At 45.9% G+C, this 19,451-nt stretch overlaps 1 protein-coding gene across 2 annotated transcripts in view; it reads left to right on the forward strand.

Moving 5' to 3' along the window:
* Positions 1–303: 303 nt before the first annotated feature.
* LOC129475547 (cancer/testis antigen family 45 member A1) overlaps positions 304–19,451 on the forward strand; it is a 36,139-nt gene continuing 16,991 nt past the window's right edge. The window contains exon 1 of one of the 2 annotated variants that reach the window (XM_055267674.1): positions 304–431. The gene's annotated coding sequence lies outside the window, so the exon portion shown is untranslated. Of the gene's footprint in view, positions 449–19,451 lie in introns of both variants that reach the window. The other variant, XM_055267675.1, reaches the window with a different exon arrangement.

The following is a 19,451-nucleotide window of genomic DNA, read 5'->3' on the forward strand; positions in this document are numbered from 1 at the left end:
ATCCCACTGTGCGAGAAGGTTCTGCGTTCCTCTGCCTCTGCCCGCTGTGCAGTTGATAGCGAAGGCCGCCTGTAGAGAGCACCAGAGTCAGCTAAGGGGAGGGCTGCGCTTCCTGGTTCTCCCGCTGGCGCCCGCGGTCCTGCTGAGCGCAAAACTTCTCTTCCGGACTCTGGCGCCCCGCACAGGTTCCCAGCGTTAGGCTGGGGCAGGGCACGCGATGGCCGGCAGCTTCCCTTCCTTCCATCTGCCTTGAGCCTTTCCGGATTGGTGCTTCTGGTGACACGCCTCCCCGTGAGCATCACTCCCAAGCACGCGAGGGGGCACGTTTCCCATAACTCCCAGAAGGCAAGTTTCTAGAAACTTACACCAGTGGGGAGGCGCCACAACTTCACTGCCATTTTGTGAGGTGCTGCCGCCCCTCCTCCGGCAAGGTCAGGACTTCAGGACTGTGAGTGGGGCAGTTTTTCCCCGGATGCTTTAATTTCGCCCTGGAAAGTGTCCTTTTTCCTCAGAAAGTGTCTTTTCTGAGGTGTTCTCTGTCGGGTGTGTGGTAGGGTTCCCTGGGAAAGTGGCTCCACTCTGAGGACACCGCCATGGGCGCCTGTGTCAACCGTGGGGGAGTGTTTTCCTTGGGCACCCCGTCTCGGCTATGTTGTGGGTCCGGGGGGCTTTTCTTGGGGGCTCCCTCGGTGATGCGTGGGACTTTTCCTGCTGAAATGACCTGAGCCCGGGGTTGGGGACCCTGCCTTGGTTGCCTGTGTCAGCCTCGGGTGTGGCCGTTTTTCTTCCCTGCTCGGTGGCAGCCCTGAGGGGGGACTCTGCCTTGGGAACTCTGTCTATGTTCAAGAGCCGGGGTGGTGGTGGCTGTGCCCTGGACGCATGATCGCAGCCCTATGGGGTCACTCTCCGTTGCGGGCTTTGTCTCAGCCTGTGAGGGACTCTTCCTTGAGTGCTGTCTTCGGTTGTGGGGCACATTTGTCCTTAGACGTCGCTCGCTCTCGGCTAGGATGTGTTGGCTTTTCTTTGGTTCTGCTTATCCCTGATGGGGACGCTTACCAGACGCTTTCTCTTGGTGCTGGGTTTTTAAAATTGTTATCTCTGGGTGCTGTCTCCTGGTGCCGCGGGGGAGTGGAGTGCTGTTCCTTGGATTCTCTGAGCCTGTGGTGGGACTCGGGGAACTCTGTGTCAGCCACGAGGGCGCCCAGCTGACCTTGGGAGCTCTGTCTCACCCCGGGGTCGGGTGCTTTTCCTTGGTTGGTTCTCAGTCCTGAGGGAGCTCTTCCCCAGGATTCTATCTGACCTTTCAGCCATAGCCTCGGATGTCTGTGCGGGAATCGGGGTCCAGAAATGTTTGATAGGTTCCAGATTCGCCACATGCACACAACTCACTGTGCAATTATTCTTTCATTCCGGCCACTCTTTGGGAGTGTAGTGATCTCTCCTTATGTCTACACTTGCAATTTTGTGCTAATTAATGAGATTGAGCACCCTTTTTAAAAAAGTGTTCATTTATTGATTTTTGATTGTTTTTTGGGACGAGGTCAGGCTGGAGTGCAGAGGCGTGATCTCGGCTCACTGCAACCTCGACCTCCCAGGCTCGCTCGATTCTCGTGCCTCAGTAGCTGGGACTACAAGCGCATGCCACCAAGCCTGGCTAATCTGTGTATTTTTTAGTAGAGACGGAGTTTCGCCAAATTGCCCAGGCTGGTCTCGAACTCCTGGACTCAAGTGATCTGCCCAATTCGGCCTCCCAAAGTGCTGGGATTACAGGCGTGAGCCACTGTGCCCAGCTATTTGTTGATTTTTTTTCGGAGCACTTTTTTATGTGTTTATTGGTCATTTAACCATGTCTTTAAGGAAGTTCCTTTTGAGGTCTTTTCTGCCAAATTTTGTTGAGATGTTTGTATTTTAAAAATGGATTTGTAGTTTACGTATATTCTGGGTTTCAGTTATACACACATGCACACAGGCATATATGTACATATATTAAAATACATACACAATTTTAATGTCTTCTACAAATCTGTTTTGCTTTTACACTATCTCAATAATGTGTTTTAGATGAACAGATTCTCTTAATCTTATTAATCAGTCTATTGTTTATGGCTAGAGCTTTTTATTATTTTAAGTGAAAACCTTTGCCTCCCCCAATGCCATGACGATAATATTCTAAGTTTTCTTCTAGATCTCCTATTCACCTCAAATAAATTTTCATGGAATGGAGTAAAGTCAGAGTCCGGGTATATTTTATGTGATTATTAAAGGTATATTTGAGTATGACTCTTATGAAGTGCGTATTCAGCTTTTCCCCCCAAATTTTATTGCGATGTTTGCTTTTAAAATTGATTTGTAGTTCTGGATATACTCTGGATTCCACTCAGTTGTTGTCAGATGTATATAATGTTATATATATAATATATATTATATATAAATATATATTTATATATGATTAATGTATATTTTTATATATAACCTATACTATACATTATATAATATGTAATCTACATATATGCTTCGCTTTTGCACTCTCTTAAGAGTGTCTTTTGAGGAATAGAAGTTTTACATTTAATTATGTCTAATTAAACAATGTATTCTTTATGGTTAGAGCTTTTTTATCCTAATCAAAAACACCTTGGCCTATCCTAAAGCTGTAAAGCTAATATCTTATATTTTTTACTGGATTCACTATCTATCTTTAATAACGTTTTCTGCAGTGGGATGGGGTAAGAATCAAAGTTTGTATTTTCCCTGCATTTATGAAGTGATTTTATTAAAAGCACTAGTCTTTCCACAGTGATTTACAGGAGCTCTTCTGTGGTAAATCTAGCTATTTTCCATTTCCAGATTGTTTCTGGCCTCTGTGTCCTCTGCCCTTGGTGTATTTGCCTGTCATTGCTCCAATACCACACGGTTTTAATTACTCTACCTTTATAGTAAATCTCATATTTAGTAGTGTATATCTACCAACTTAGTTCTTTTCCTTAAAGACTGTCTTAGCTTTACCAAATCTTCCATTTGCATATACTTAAAACAATTATCTGTTTGTCAGTTTTTAGAAAAAATTTTGTTAACACGGTGGAATTTTAAATATGATTGCTACGATCATTCTGAGAGAAATAACAATAATGTCTCTTAATAATGTCTTCCATTCCATGGAAAGAAAACCAAAGCGCCAATAAAGGCATGCCTTTTTATCAAGCAATTCAAGTCAAGTCAAAATCAAAACTAGAAGTATCAAGCAACTCAAGTCAAGTCAAAAACAAAAACCAAAGTGCTGGTACAGGCGCACCGTGGGTGACCTGGCCACGCTTCCACTCAAATGGAGTTGGCAAGTTCCAAAGACCAGTCTTACCAAGTTTTAGATGTCCAGACTTAAAGTGCCAGTTCCTTCCCGGTGTTCAGCCACTGCGTTGATCCTCCGCGGGGGCCTGCTGTGCACTGCTCTGACAAGGCGTTCCACCGGGGCAAATGCCTACCCCGGAGCGCTCTCAGGATCCGCATCGCTCAAGCTGGCCAGAGTTCCCAGCAGGGATGCTCTACAGGGCAGGCATAAGCTGCCTAAGGAGCTGCCTCGACTGTCCTTTAATCACCTCGCTTCCCGGTCAGGAAACCAAGAAATGTAGCAGGATGAGCCGCAGACAAAACTCCTCAGACACCGGATTAAAGAAGGAAGTGGTTTATTCGGCTGGGAGCGTCGGCCAACTTGCGTCGTAAGAGCTGAGTTCCCCGAAAAAGAAATTCTTAGCCTTTTTAAAGGCTTACAACTTTAAGGGGTCCGCGTGAAAGAGTGGTGATAAATTGAGCAAGCGTGGGAAATGTGACTGGGGGCTACATGCAGCAGCTAACAGAACAAAAAGTTTTACAATGCTTTTTTTCATACAGTGTCTGGAATTTACAGATAACACAAATAGTTTAGGTCAGGGGTTGATGTTATGATTATTACTTTTTTTAATTCCTAGGGCCGGGTGGTGGTGCCAAGGTTGTCTGGCTATTTATTTTACTTTTTTTTTTTTTTTTTCCAACTTTTTGCTTTCTCTCTTTCCTCCTGTCTTGTGAACTAGGCAAAGTAGGGGGAGGAGGGCAGCAGGAGTAATAGTGGTCTCCTTCCTTAGCGGGACTACAGGTGCGCGCCACCACGCCTGACTAATTTTCTGTATTTTTAGTAGAGACGGGATTCACCATGTTGGCCATGCTGGTCTTGAACTCTTGACCTCAGGTGATCCAGACACTTCGCCCTCCCAAAGTGCTGAGATTACAGGCGTGAGCCGCTGCGCCCGGTCAGGGTTGACTTTAAAAAACAACCCCCTCAAGTGAAAATTTCAGTTTGTTGTTGTTGTTGTTTCTTTTTCTTTCTTTTTCTTTTTTCTTTTTTTTTTTTTTGATAGAGTCTCCTGTATCACCTGGGATGGAGTGCACTGGCGCGATCTTGGCTCACTGCTACCTCCGCCTCCCGGGTTCAAGCGATCCTCCCACCTCAACTTCCTGAGTAGTTGGGACCACAGGCATGCACCACCATGCCCAGCTAATTTTTGTGTTTTTCTTTTTTTTTTTTTTCTTTCTTGTTTTGGTTGGTTGGTTGCTTTGTAGAGCCGGGGTCTCACTATGTTACCCAGGCGATTTCATCCCGCTGTGTGAGAAGGTTCTGCGTTCCTCTGCTTATGTTGCTGTGCAGTTGTTACTGAAAGTCGCCTGTAGAGGGCGCCAGAGTCAACGAAGGGGAGGGCTGCGCTTCCTGGTTCTCTGGGGCACGAGGCTTCTCCTCAGGACTCTGGCGCCCCCAACAGGTTCCCAGTGTTCAGCTGGGGCAGGCACGCTGTGGCTGGCTACTTGCCTTCCTTCCATCCCCTTTGGGCCGAACGGGATCGGTGCTTCTGGTGAGACGCCTCCCCATGCACATCACTCCCAGGTGCCCTAGGGGGCACATTTCCCACAACTCCCAGAGGGCAGGTTTCTAGAAAGTGCCACCAGTGGGGAGGCGCCACAACTTCACTGCCATTTTGTGAGGTGCCACAATTCACTGCCATTTTGTGAGGTGCCACAACTTCACTGCCATTTTGTGAGGTGCCACAATTCACTGCCATTTTGTGAGGTGCCACAACTTCACTGCCATTTTGTGAGGTGCCGCCGTCTCTCCTCCAGCAAGGTCAGGACTTCAGGACTGTGAGTGGGGCAGTTTTTCCCCGGATGCTTTAATTTCGCCCTGGAAAGTGTCCTTTTTCCTCAGAAAGTGTCTTTTCTGAGGTGTTCTCTGTCGGGTGTGTGGTAGGGTTCCCTGGGAAAGTGGCTCCACTCTGAGGACACCGCCATGGGCGCCTGTGTCAACCGTGGGGGAGTGTTTTCCTTGGGCACCCCGTCTCGGCTATGTTGTGGGTCCGGGGGGCTTTTCTTGGGGGCTCCCTCGGTGATGCGTGGGACTTTTCCTGCTGAAATGACCTGAGCCCGGGGTTGGGGACCCTGCCTTGGTTGCCTGTGTCAGCCTCGGGTGTGGCCGTTTTTCTTCCCTGCTCGGTGGCAGCCCTGAGGGGGGACTCTGCCTTGGGAACTCTGTCTATGTTCAAGAGCCGGGGTGGTGGTGGCTGTGCCCTGGACGCATGATCGCAGCCCTATGGGGTCACTCTCCGTTGCGGGCTTTGTCTCAGCCTGTGAGGGACTCTTCCTTGAGTGCTGTCTTCGGTTGTGGGGCACATTTGTCCTTAGACGTCGCTCGCTCTCGGCTAGGATGTGTTGGCTTTTCTTTGGTTCTGCTTATCCCTGATGGGGACGCTTACCAGACGCTTTCTCTTGGTGCTGGGTTTTTAAAATTGTTATCTCTGGGTGCTGTCTCCTGGTGCCGCGGGGGAGTGGAGTGCTGTTCCTTGGATTCTCTGAGCCTGTGGTGGGACTCGGGGAACTCTGTGTCAGCCACGAGGGCGCCCAGCTGACCTTGGGAGCTCTGTCTCACCCCGGGGTCGGGTGCTTTTCCTTGGTTGGTTCTCAGTCCTGAGGGAGCTCTTCCCCAGGATTCTATCTGACCTTTCAGCCATAGCCTCGGATGTCTGTGCGGGAATCGGGGTCCAGAAATGTTTGATAGGTTCCAGATTCGCCACATGCACACAACTCACTGTGCAATTATTCTTTCATTCCGGCCACTCTTTGGGAGTGTAGTGATCTCTCCTTATGTCTACACTTGCAATTTTGTGCTAATTAATGAGATTGAGCACCCTTTTTAAAAAAGTGTTCATTTATTGATTTTTGATTGTTTTTTGGGACGAGGTCAGGCTGGAGTGCAGAGGCGTGATCTCGGCTCACTGCAACCTCGACCTCCCAGGCTCGCTCGATTCTCGTGCCTCAGTAGCTGGGACTACAAGCGCATGCCACCAAGCCTGGCTAATCTGTGTATTTTTTAGTAGAGACGGAGTTTCGCCAAATTGCCCAGGCTGGTCTCGAACTCCTGGACTCAAGTGATCTGCCCAATTCGGCCTCCCAAAGTGCTGGGATTACAGGCGTGAGCCACTGTGCCCAGCTATTTGTTGATTTTTTTTCGGAGCACTTTTTTATGTGTTTATTGGTCATTTAACCATGTCTTTAAGGAAGTTCCTTTTGAGGTCTTTTCTGCCAAATTTTGTTGAGATGTTTGTATTTTAAAAATGGATTTGTAGTTTACGTATATTCTGGGTTTCAGTTATACACACATGCACACAGGCATATATGTACATATATTAAAATACATACACAATTTTAATGTCTTCTACAAATCTGTTTTGCTTTTACACTATCTCAATAATGTGTTTTAGATGAACAGATTCTCTTAATCTTATTAATCAGTCTATTGTTTATGGCTAGAGCTTTTTATTATTTTAAGTGAAAACCTTTGCCTCCCCCAATGCCATGACGATAATATTCTAAGTTTTCTTCTAGATCTCCTATTCACCTCAAATAAATTTTCATGGAATGGAGTAAAGTCAGAGTCCGGGTATATTTTATGTGATTATTAAAGGTATATTTGAGTATGACTCTTATGAAGTGCGTATTCAGCTTTTCCCCCCAAATTTTATTGCGATGTTTGCTTTTAAAATTGATTTGTAGTTCTGGATATACTCTGGATTCCACTCAGTTGTTGTCAGATGTATATAATGTTATATATATAATATATATTATATATAAATATATATTTATATATGATTAATGTATATTTTTATATATAACCTATACTATACATTATATAATATGTAATCTACATATATGCTTCGCTTTTGCACTCTCTTAAGAGTGTCTTTTGAGGAATAGAAGTTTTACATTTAATTATGTCTAATTAAACAATGTATTCTTTATGGTTAGAGCTTTTTTATCCTAATCAAAAACACCTTGGCCTATCCTAAAGCTGTAAAGCTAATATCTTATATTTTTTACTGGATTCACTATCTATCTTTAATAACGTTTTCTGCAGTGGGATGGGGTAAGAATCAAAGTTTGTATTTTCCCTGCATTTATGAAGTGATTTTATTAAAAGCACTAGTCTTTCCACAGTGATTTACAGGAGCTCTTCTGTGGTAAATCTAGCTATTTTCCATTTCCAGATTGTTTCTGGCCTCTGTGTCCTCTGCCCTTGGTGTATTTGCCTGTCATTGCTCCAATACCACACGGTTTTAATTACTCTACCTTTATAGTAAATCTCATATTTAGTAGTGTATATCTACCAACTTAGTTCTTTTCCTTAAAGACTGTCTTAGCTTTACCAAATCTTCCATTTGCATATACTTAAAACAATTATCTGTTTGTCAGTTTTTAGAAAAAATTTTGTTAACACGGTGGAATTTTAAATATGATTGCTACGATCATTCTGAGAGAAATAACAATAATGTCTCTTAATAATGTCTTCCATTCCATGGAAAGAAAACCAAAGCGCCAATAAAGGCATGCCTTTTTATCAAGCAATTCAAGTCAAGTCAAAATCAAAACTAGAAGTATCAAGCAACTCAAGTCAAGTCAAAAACAAAAACCAAAGTGCTGGTACAGGCGCACCGTGGGTGACCTGGCCACGCTTCCACTCAAATGGAGTTGGCAAGTTCCAAAGACCAGTCTTACCAAGTTTTAGATGTCCAGACTTAAAGTGCCAGTTCCTTCCCGGTGTTCAGCCACTGCGTTGATCCTCCGCGGGGGCCTGCTGTGCACTGCTCTGACAAGGCGTTCCACCGGGGCAAATGCCTACCCCGGAGCGCTCTCAGGATCCGCATCGCTCAAGCTGGCCAGAGTTCCCAGCAGGGATGCTCTACAGGGCAGGCATAAGCTGCCTAAGGAGCTGCCTCGACTGTCCTTTAATCACCTCGCTTCCCGGTCAGGAAACCAAGAAATGTAGCAGGATGAGCCGCAGACAAAACTCCTCAGACACCGGATTAAAGAAGGAAGTGGTTTATTCGGCTGGGAGCGTCGGCCAACTTGCGTCGTAAGAGCTGAGTTCCCCGAAAAAGAAATTCTTAGCCTTTTTAAAGGCTTACAACTTTAAGGGGTCCGCGTGAAAGAGTGGTGATAAATTGAGCAAGCGTGGGAAATGTGACTGGGGGCTACATGCAGCAGCTAACAGAACAAAAAGTTTTACAATGCTTTTTTTCATACAGTGTCTGGAATTTACAGATAACACAAATAGTTTAGGTCAGGGGTTGATGTTATGATTATTACTTTTTTTAATTCCTAGGGCCGGGTGGTGGTGCCAAGGTTGTCTGGCTATTTATTTTACTTTTTTTTTTTTTTTTTCCAACTTTTTGCTTTCTCTCTTTCCTCCTGTCTTGTGAACTAGGCAAAGTAGGGGGAGGAGGGCAGCAGGAGTAATAGTGGTCTCCTTCCTTAGCGGGACTACAGGTGCGCGCCACCACGCCTGACTAATTTTCTGTATTTTTAGTAGAGACGGGATTCACCATGTTGGCCATGCTGGTCTTGAACTCTTGACCTCAGGTGATCCAGACACTTCGCCCTCCCAAAGTGCTGAGATTACAGGCGTGAGCCGCTGCGCCCGGTCAGGGTTGACTTTAAAAAACAACCCCCTCAAGTGAAAATTTCAGTTTGTTGTTGTTGTTGTTTCTTTTTCTTTCTTTTTCTTTTTTCTTTTTTTTTTTTTTGATAGAGTCTCCTGTATCACCTGGGATGGAGTGCACTGGCGCGATCTTGGCTCACTGCTACCTCCGCCTCCCGGGTTCAAGCGATCCTCCCACCTCAACTTCCTGAGTAGTTGGGACCACAGGCATGCACCACCATGCCCAGCTAATTTTTGTGTTTTTCTTTTTTTTTTTTTTCTTTCTTGTTTTGGTTGGTTGGTTGCTTTGTAGAGCCGGGGTCTCACTATGTTACCCAGGCGATTTCATCCCGCTGTGTGAGAAGGTTCTGCGTTCCTCTGCTTATGTTGCTGTGCAGTTGTTACTGAAAGTCGCCTGTAGAGGGCGCCAGAGTCAACGAAGGGGAGGGCTGCGCTTCCTGGTTCTCTGGGGCACGAGGCTTCTCCTCAGGACTCTGGCGCCCCCAACAGGTTCCCAGTGTTCAGCTGGGGCAGGCACGCTGTGGCTGGCTACTTGCCTTCCTTCCATCCCCTTTGGGCCGAACGGGATCGGTGCTTCTGGTGAGACGCCTCCCCATGCACATCACTCCCAGGTGCCCTAGGGGGCACATTTCCCACAACTCCCAGAGGGCAGGTTTCTAGAAAGTGCCACCAGTGGGGAGGCGCCACAACTTCACTGCCATTTTGTGAGGTGCCACAATTCACTGCCATTTTGTGAGGTGCCACAACTTCACTGCCATTTTGTGAGGTGCCACAATTCACTGCCATTTTGTGAGGTGCCACAACTTCACTGCCATTTTGTGAGGTGCCGCCGTCTCTCCTCCAGCAAGGTCAGGACTTCAGGACTGTGAGTGGGGCAGTTTTTCCCCGGATGCTTTAATTTCGCCCTGGAAAGTGTCCTTTTTCCTCAGAAAGTGTCTTTTCTGAGGTGTTCTCTGTCGGGTGTGTGGTAGGGTTCCCTGGGAAAGTGGCTCCACTCTGAGGACACCGCCATGGGCGCCTGTGTCAACCGTGGGGGAGTGTTTTCCTTGGGCACCCCGTCTCGGCTATGTTGTGGGTCCGGGGGGCTTTTCTTGGGGGCTCCCTCGGTGATGCGTGGGACTTTTCCTGCTGAAATGACCTGAGCCCGGGGTTGGGGACCCTGCCTTGGTTGCCTGTGTCAGCCTCGGGTGTGGCCGTTTTTCTTCCCTGCTCGGTGGCAGCCCTGAGGGGGGACTCTGCCTTGGGAACTCTGTCTATGTTCAAGAGCCGGGGTGGTGGTGGCTGTGCCCTGGACGCATGATCGCAGCCCTATGGGGTCACTCTCCGTTGCGGGCTTTGTCTCAGCCTGTGAGGGACTCTTCCTTGAGTGCTGTCTTCGGTTGTGGGGCACATTTGTCCTTAGACGTCGCTCGCTCTCGGCTAGGATGTGTTGGCTTTTCTTTGGTTCTGCTTATCCCTGATGGGGACGCTTACCAGACGCTTTCTCTTGGTGCTGGGTTTTTAAAATTGTTATCTCTGGGTGCTGTCTCCTGGTGCCGCGGGGGAGTGGAGTGCTGTTCCTTGGATTCTCTGAGCCTGTGGTGGGACTCGGGGAACTCTGTGTCAGCCACGAGGGCGCCCAGCTGACCTTGGGAGCTCTGTCTCACCCCGGGGTCGGGTGCTTTTCCTTGGTTGGTTCTCAGTCCTGAGGGAGCTCTTCCCCAGGATTCTATCTGACCTTTCAGCCATAGCCTCGGATGTCTGTGCGGGAATCGGGGTCCAGAAATGTTTGATAGGTTCCAGATTCGCCACATGCACACAACTCACTGTGCAATTATTCTTTCATTCCGGCCACTCTTTGGGAGTGTAGTGATCTCTCCTTATGTCTACACTTGCAATTTTGTGCTAATTAATGAGATTGAGCACCCTTTTTAAAAAAGTGTTCATTTATTGATTTTTGATTGTTTTTTGGGACGAGGTCAGGCTGGAGTGCAGAGGCGTGATCTCGGCTCACTGCAACCTCGACCTCCCAGGCTCGCTCGATTCTCGTGCCTCAGTAGCTGGGACTACAAGCGCATGCCACCAAGCCTGGCTAATCTGTGTATTTTTTAGTAGAGACGGAGTTTCGCCAAATTGCCCAGGCTGGTCTCGAACTCCTGGACTCAAGTGATCTGCCCAATTCGGCCTCCCAAAGTGCTGGGATTACAGGCGTGAGCCACTGTGCCCAGCTATTTGTTGATTTTTTTTCGGAGCACTTTTTTATGTGTTTATTGGTCATTTAACCATGTCTTTAAGGAAGTTCCTTTTGAGGTCTTTTCTGCCAAATTTTGTTGAGATGTTTGTATTTTAAAAATGGATTTGTAGTTTACGTATATTCTGGGTTTCAGTTATACACACATGCACACAGGCATATATGTACATATATTAAAATACATACACAATTTTAATGTCTTCTACAAATCTGTTTTGCTTTTACACTATCTCAATAATGTGTTTTAGATGAACAGATTCTCTTAATCTTATTAATCAGTCTATTGTTTATGGCTAGAGCTTTTTATTATTTTAAGTGAAAACCTTTGCCTCCCCCAATGCCATGACGATAATATTCTAAGTTTTCTTCTAGATCTCCTATTCACCTCAAATAAATTTTCATGGAATGGAGTAAAGTCAGAGTCCGGGTATATTTTATGTGATTATTAAAGGTATATTTGAGTATGACTCTTATGAAGTGCGTATTCAGCTTTTCCCCCCAAATTTTATTGCGATGTTTGCTTTTAAAATTGATTTGTAGTTCTGGATATACTCTGGATTCCACTCAGTTGTTGTCAGATGTATATAATGTTATATATATAATATATATTATATATAAATATATATTTATATATGATTAATGTATATTTTTATATATAACCTATACTATACATTATATAATATGTAATCTACATATATGCTTCGCTTTTGCACTCTCTTAAGAGTGTCTTTTGAGGAATAGAAGTTTTACATTTAATTATGTCTAATTAAACAATGTATTCTTTATGGTTAGAGCTTTTTTATCCTAATCAAAAACACCTTGGCCTATCCTAAAGCTGTAAAGCTAATATCTTATATTTTTTACTGGATTCACTATCTATCTTTAATAACGTTTTCTGCAGTGGGATGGGGTAAGAATCAAAGTTTGTATTTTCCCTGCATTTATGAAGTGATTTTATTAAAAGCACTAGTCTTTCCACAGTGATTTACAGGAGCTCTTCTGTGGTAAATCTAGCTATTTTCCATTTCCAGATTGTTTCTGGCCTCTGTGTCCTCTGCCCTTGGTGTATTTGCCTGTCATTGCTCCAATACCACACGGTTTTAATTACTCTACCTTTATAGTAAATCTCATATTTAGTAGTGTATATCTACCAACTTAGTTCTTTTCCTTAAAGACTGTCTTAGCTTTACCAAATCTTCCATTTGCATATACTTAAAACAATTATCTGTTTGTCAGTTTTTAGAAAAAATTTTGTTAACACGGTGGAATTTTAAATATGATTGCTACGATCATTCTGAGAGAAATAACAATAATGTCTCTTAATAATGTCTTCCATTCCATGGAAAGAAAACCAAAGCGCCAATAAAGGCATGCCTTTTTATCAAGCAATTCAAGTCAAGTCAAAATCAAAACTAGAAGTATCAAGCAACTCAAGTCAAGTCAAAAACAAAAACCAAAGTGCTGGTACAGGCGCACCGTGGGTGACCTGGCCACGCTTCCACTCAAATGGAGTTGGCAAGTTCCAAAGACCAGTCTTACCAAGTTTTAGATGTCCAGACTTAAAGTGCCAGTTCCTTCCCGGTGTTCAGCCACTGCGTTGATCCTCCGCGGGGGCCTGCTGTGCACTGCTCTGACAAGGCGTTCCACCGGGGCAAATGCCTACCCCGGAGCGCTCTCAGGATCCGCATCGCTCAAGCTGGCCAGAGTTCCCAGCAGGGATGCTCTACAGGGCAGGCATAAGCTGCCTAAGGAGCTGCCTCGACTGTCCTTTAATCACCTCGCTTCCCGGTCAGGAAACCAAGAAATGTAGCAGGATGAGCCGCAGACAAAACTCCTCAGACACCGGATTAAAGAAGGAAGTGGTTTATTCGGCTGGGAGCGTCGGCCAACTTGCGTCGTAAGAGCTGAGTTCCCCGAAAAAGAAATTCTTAGCCTTTTTAAAGGCTTACAACTTTAAGGGGTCCGCGTGAAAGAGTGGTGATAAATTGAGCAAGCGTGGGAAATGTGACTGGGGGCTACATGCAGCAGCTAACAGAACAAAAAGTTTTACAATGCTTTTTTTCATACAGTGTCTGGAATTTACAGATAACACAAATAGTTTAGGTCAGGGGTTGATGTTATGATTATTACTTTTTTTAATTCCTAGGGCCGGGTGGTGGTGCCAAGGTTGTCTGGCTATTTATTTTACTTTTTTTTTTTTTTTTTCCAACTTTTTGCTTTCTCTCTTTCCTCCTGTCTTGTGAACTAGGCAAAGTAGGGGGAGGAGGGCAGCAGGAGTAATAGTGGTCTCCTTCCTTAGCGGGACTACAGGTGCGCGCCACCACGCCTGACTAATTTTCTGTATTTTTAGTAGAGACGGGATTCACCATGTTGGCCATGCTGGTCTTGAACTCTTGACCTCAGGTGATCCAGACACTTCGCCCTCCCAAAGTGCTGAGATTACAGGCGTGAGCCGCTGCGCCCGGTCAGGGTTGACTTTAAAAAACAACCCCCTCAAGTGAAAATTTCAGTTTGTTGTTGTTGTTGTTTCTTTTTCTTTCTTTTTCTTTTTTCTTTTTTTTTTTTTGATAGAGTCTCCTGTATCACCTGGGATGGAGTGCACTGGCGCGATCTTGGCTCACTGCTACCTCCGCCTCCCGGGTTCAAGCGATCCTCCCACCTCAACTTCCTGAGTAGTTGGGACCACAGGCATGCACCACCATGCCCAGCTAATTTTTGTGTTTTTCTTTTTTTTTTTTTTCTTTCTTGTTTTGGTTGGTTGGTTGCTTTGTAGAGCCGGGGTCTCACTATGTTACCCAGGCGATTTCATCCCGCTGTGTGAGAAGGTTCTGCGTTCCTCTGCTTATGTTGCTGTGCAGTTGTTACTGAAAGTCGCCTGTAGAGGGCGCCAGAGTCAACGAAGGGGAGGGCTGCGCTTCCTGGTTCTCTGGGGCACGAGGCTTCTCCTCAGGACTCTGGCGCCCCCAACAGGTTCCCAGTGTTCAGCTGGGGCAGGCACGCTGTGGCTGGCTACTTGCCTTCCTTCCATCCCCTTTGGGCCGAACGGGATCGGTGCTTCTGGTGAGACGCCTCCCCATGCACATCACTCCCAGGTGCCCTAGGGGGCACATTTCCCACAACTCCCAGAGGGCAGGTTTCTAGAAAGTGCCACCAGTGGGGAGGCGCCACAACTTCACTGCCATTTTGTGAGGTGCCACAATTCACTGCCATTTTGTGAGGTGCCACAACTTCACTGCCATTTTGTGAGGTGCCACAATTCACTGCCATTTTGTGAGGTGCCACAACTTCACTGCCATTTTGTGAGGTGCCGCCGTCTCTCCTCCAGCAAGGTCAGGACTTCAGGACTGTGAGTGGGGCAGTTTTTCCCCGGATGCTTTAATTTCGCCCTGGAAAGTGTCCTTTTTCCTCAGAAAGTGTCTTTTCTGAGGTGTTCTCTGTCGGGTGTGTGGTAGGGTTCCCTGGGAAAGTGGCTCCACTCTGAGGACACCGCCATGGGCGCCTGTGTCAACCGTGGGGGAGTGTTTTCCTTGGGCACCCCGTCTCGGCTATGTTGTGGGTCCGGGGGGCTTTTCTTGGGGGCTCCCTCGGTGATGCGTGGGACTTTTCCTGCTGAAATGACCTGAGCCCGGGGTTGGGGACCCTGCCTTGGTTGCCTGTGTCAGCCTCGGGTGTGGCCGTTTTTCTTCCCTGCTCGGTGGCAGCCCTGAGGGGGGACTCTGCCTTGGGAACTCTGTCTATGTTCAAGAGCCGGGGTGGTGGTGGCTGTGCCCTGGACGCATGATCGCAGCCCTATGGGGTCACTCTCCGTTGCGGGCTTTGTCTCAGCCTGTGAGGGACTCTTCCTTGAGTGCTGTCTTCGGTTGTGGGGCACATTTGTCCTTAGACGTCGCTCGCTCTCGGCTAGGATGTGTTGGCTTTTCTTTGGTTCTGCTTATCCCTGATGGGGACGCTTACCAGACGCTTTCTCTTGGTGCTGGGTTTTTAAAATTGTTATCTCTGGGTGCTGTCTCCTGGTGCCGCGGGGGAGTGGAGTGCTGTTCCTTGGATTCTCTGAGCCTGTGGTGGGACTCGGGGAACTCTGTGTCAGCCACGAGGGCGCCCAGCTGACCTTGGGAGCTCTGTCTCACCCCGGGGTCGGGTGCTTTTCCTTGGTTGGTTCTCAGTCCTGAGGGAGCTCTTCCCCAGGATTCTATCTGACCTTTCAGCCATAGCCTCGGATGTCTGTGCGGGAATCGGGGTCCAGAAATGTTTGATAGGTTCCAGATTCGCCACATGCACACAACTCACTGTGCAATTATTCTTTCATTCCGGCCACTCTTTGGGAGTGTAGTGATCTCTCCTTATGTCTACACTTGCAATTTTGTGCTAATTAATGAGATTGAGCACCCTTTTTAAAAAAGTGTTCATTTATTGATTTTTGATTGTTTTTTGGGACGAGGTCAGGCTGGAGTGCAGAGGCGTGATCTCGGCTCACTGCAACCTCGACCTCCCAGGCTCGCTCGATTCTCGTGCCTCAGTAGCTGGGACTACAAGCGCATGCCACCAAGCCTGGCTAATCTGTGTATTTTTTAGTAGAGACGGAGTTTCGCCAAATTGCCCAGGCTGGTCTCGAACTCCTGGACTCAAGTGATCTGCCCAATTCGGCCTCCCAAAGTGCTGGGATTACAGGCGTGAGCCACTGTGCCCAGCTATTTGTTGATTTTTTTTCGGAGCACTTTTTTATGTGTTTATTGGTCATTTAACCATGTCTTTAAGGAAGTTCCTTTTGAGGTCTTTTCTGCCAAATTTTGTTGAGATGTTTGTATTTTAAAAATGGATTTGTAGTTTACGTATATTCTGGGTTTCAGTTATACACACATGCACACAGGCATATATGTACATATATTAAAATACATACACAATTTTAATGTCTTCTACAAATCTGTTTTGCTTTTACACTATCTCAATAATGTGTTTTAGATGAACAGATTCTCTTAATCTTATTAATCAGTCTATTGTTTATGGCTAGAGCTTTTTATTATTTTAAGTGAAAACCTTTGCCTCCCCCAATGCCATGACGATAATATTCTAAGTTTTCTTCTAGATCTCCTATTCACCTCAAATAAATTTTCATGGAATGGAGTAAAGTCAGAGTCCGGGTATATTTTATGTGATTATTAAAGGTATATTTGAGTATGACTCTTATGAAGTGCGTATTCAGCTTTTCCCCCCAAATTTTATTGCGATGTTTGCTTTTAAAATTGATTTGTAGTTCTGGATATACTCTGGATTCCACTCAGTTGTTGTCAGATGTATATAATGTTATATATATAATATATATTATATATAAATATATATTTATATATGATTAATGTATATTTTTATATATAACCTATACTATACATTATATAATATGTAATCTACATATATGCTTCGCTTTTGCACTCTCTTAAGAGTGTCTTTTGAGCAATAGAAGTTTTACATTTAATTATGTCTAATTAAACAATGTATTCTTTATGGTTAGAGCTTTTTTATCCTAATCAAAAACACCTTGGCCTATCCTAAAGCTGTAAAGCTAATATCTTATATTTTTTACTGGATTCACTATCTATCTTTAATAACGTTTTCTGCAGTGGGATGGGGTAAGAATCAAAGTTTGTATTTTCCCTGCATTTATGAAGTGATTTTATTAAAAGCACTAGTCTTTCCACAGTGATTTACAGGAGCTCTTCTGTGGTAAATCTAGCTATTTTCCATTTCCAGATTGTTTCTGGCCTCTGTGTCCTCTGCCCTTGGTGTATTTGCCTGTCATTGCTCCAATACCACACGGTTTTAATTACTCTACCTTTATAGTAAATCTCATATTTAGTAGTGTATATCTACCAACTTAGTTCTTTTCCTTAAAGACTGTCTTAGCTTTACCAAATCTTCCATTTGCATATACTTAAAACAATTATCTGTTTGTCAGTTTTTAGAAAAAATTTTGTTAACACGGTGGAATTTTAAATATGATTGCTACGATCATTCTGAGAGAAATAACAATAATGTCTCTTAATAATGTCTTCCATTCCATGGAAAGAAAACCAAAGCGCCAATAAAGGCATGCCTTTTTATCAAGCAATTCAAGTCAAGTCAAAATCAAAACTAGAAGTATCAAGCAACTCAAGTCAAGTCAAAAACAAAAACCAAAGTGCTGGTACAGGCGCACCGTGGGTGACCTGGCCACGCTTCCACTCAAATGGAGTTGGCAAGTTCCAAAGACCAGTCTTACCAAGTTTTAGATGTCCAGACTTAAAGTGCCAGTTCCTTCCCGGTGTTCAGCCACTGCGTTGATCCTCCGCGGGGGCCTGCTGTGCACTGCTCTGACAAGGCGTTCCACCGGGGCAAATGCCTACCCCGGAGCGCTCTCAGGATCCGCATCGCTCAAGCTGGCCAGAGTTCCCAGCAGGGATGCTCTACAGGGCAGGCATAAGCTGCCTAAGGAGCTGCCTCGACTGTCCTTTAATCACCTCGCTTCCCGGTCAGGAAACCAAGAAATGTAGCAGGATGAGCCGCAGACAAAACTCCTCAGACACCGGATTAAAGAAGGAAGTGGTTTATTCGGCTGGGAGCGTCGGCCAACTTGCGTCGTAAGAGCTGAGTTCCCCGAAAAAGAAATTCTTAGCCTTTTTAAAGGCTTACAACTTTAAGGGGTCCGCGTGAAAGAGTGGTGATAAATTGAGCAAGCGTGGGAAATGTGACTGGGGGCTACATGCAGCAGCTAACAGAACAAAAAGTTTTACAATGCTTTTTTTCATACAGTGTCTGGAATTTACAGATAACACAAATAGTTTAGGTCAGGGGTTGATGTTATGATTATTACTTTTTTTAATTCCTAGGGCCGGGTGGTGGTGCCAAGGTTGTCTGGCTATTTATTTTACTTTTTTTTTTTTTTTTTCCAACTTTTTGCTTTCTCTCTTTCCTCCTGTCTTGTGAACTAGGCAAAGTAGGGGGAGGAGGGCAGCAGGAGTAATAGTGGTCTCCTTCCTTAGCGGGACTACAGGTGCGCGCCACCACGCCTGACTAATTTTCTGTATTTTTAGTAGAGACGGGATTCACCATGTTGGCCATGCTGGTCTTGAACTCTTGACCTCAGGTGATCCAGACACTTCGCCCTCCCAAAGTGCTGAGATTACAGGCGTGAGCCGCTGCGCCCGGTCAGGGTTGACTTTAAAAAACAACCCCCTCAAGTGAAAATTTCAGTTTGTTGTTGTTGTTGTTTCTTTTTCTTTCTTTTTCTTTTTTCTTTTTTTTTTTTTTGATAGAGTCTCCTGTATCACCTGGGATGGAGTGCACTGGCGCGATCTTGGCTCACTGCTACCTCCGCCTCCCGGGTTCAAGCGATCCTCCCACCTCAACTTCCTGAGTAGTTGGGACCACAGGCATGCACCACCATGCCCAGCTAATTTTTGTGTTTTTCTTTTTTTTTTTTTTCTTTCTTGTTTTGGTTGGTTGGTTGCTTTGTAGAGCCGGGGTCTCACTATGTTACCCAGGCGATTTCATCCCGCTGTGTGAGAAGGTTCTGCGTTCCTCTGCTTATGTTGCTGTGCAGTTGTTACTGAAAGTCGCCTGTAGAGGGCGCCAGAGTCAACGAAGGGGAGGGCTGCGCTTCCTGGTTCTCTGGGGCACGAGGCTTCTCCTCAGGACTCTGGCGCCCCCAACAGGTTCCCAGTGTTCAGCTGGGGCAGGCACGCTGTGGCTGGCTACTTGCCTTCCTTCCATCCCCTTTGGGCCGAACGGGATCGGTGCTTCTGGTGAGACGCCTCCCCATGCACATCACTCCCAGGTGCCCTAGGGGGCACATTTCCCACAACTCCCAGAGGGCAGGTTTCTAGAAAGTGCCACCAGTGGGGAGGCGCCACAACTTCACTGCCATTTTGTGAGGTGCCACAATTCACTGCCATTTTGTGAGGTGCCACAACTTCACTGCCATTTTGTGAGGTGCCACAATTCACTGCCATTTTGTGAGGTGCCACAACTTCACTGCCATTTTGTGAGGTGCCGCCGTCTCTCCTCCAGCAAGGTCAGGACTTCAGGACTGTGAGTGGGGCAGTTTTTCCCCGGATGCTTTAATTTCGCCCTGGAAAGTGTCCTTTTTCCTCAGAAAGTGTCTTTTCTGAGGTGTTCTCTGTCGGGTGTGTGGTAGGGTTCCCTGGGAAAGTGGCTCCACTCTGAGGACACCGCCATGGGCGCCTG

The sequence above is a fragment of the Symphalangus syndactylus genome, chromosome X, assembly GCF_028878055.3.
Source record: "Symphalangus syndactylus isolate Jambi chromosome X, NHGRI_mSymSyn1-v2.1_pri, whole genome shotgun sequence".
NCBI lineage: Eukaryota > Metazoa > Chordata > Mammalia > Primates > Hylobatidae > Symphalangus > Symphalangus syndactylus.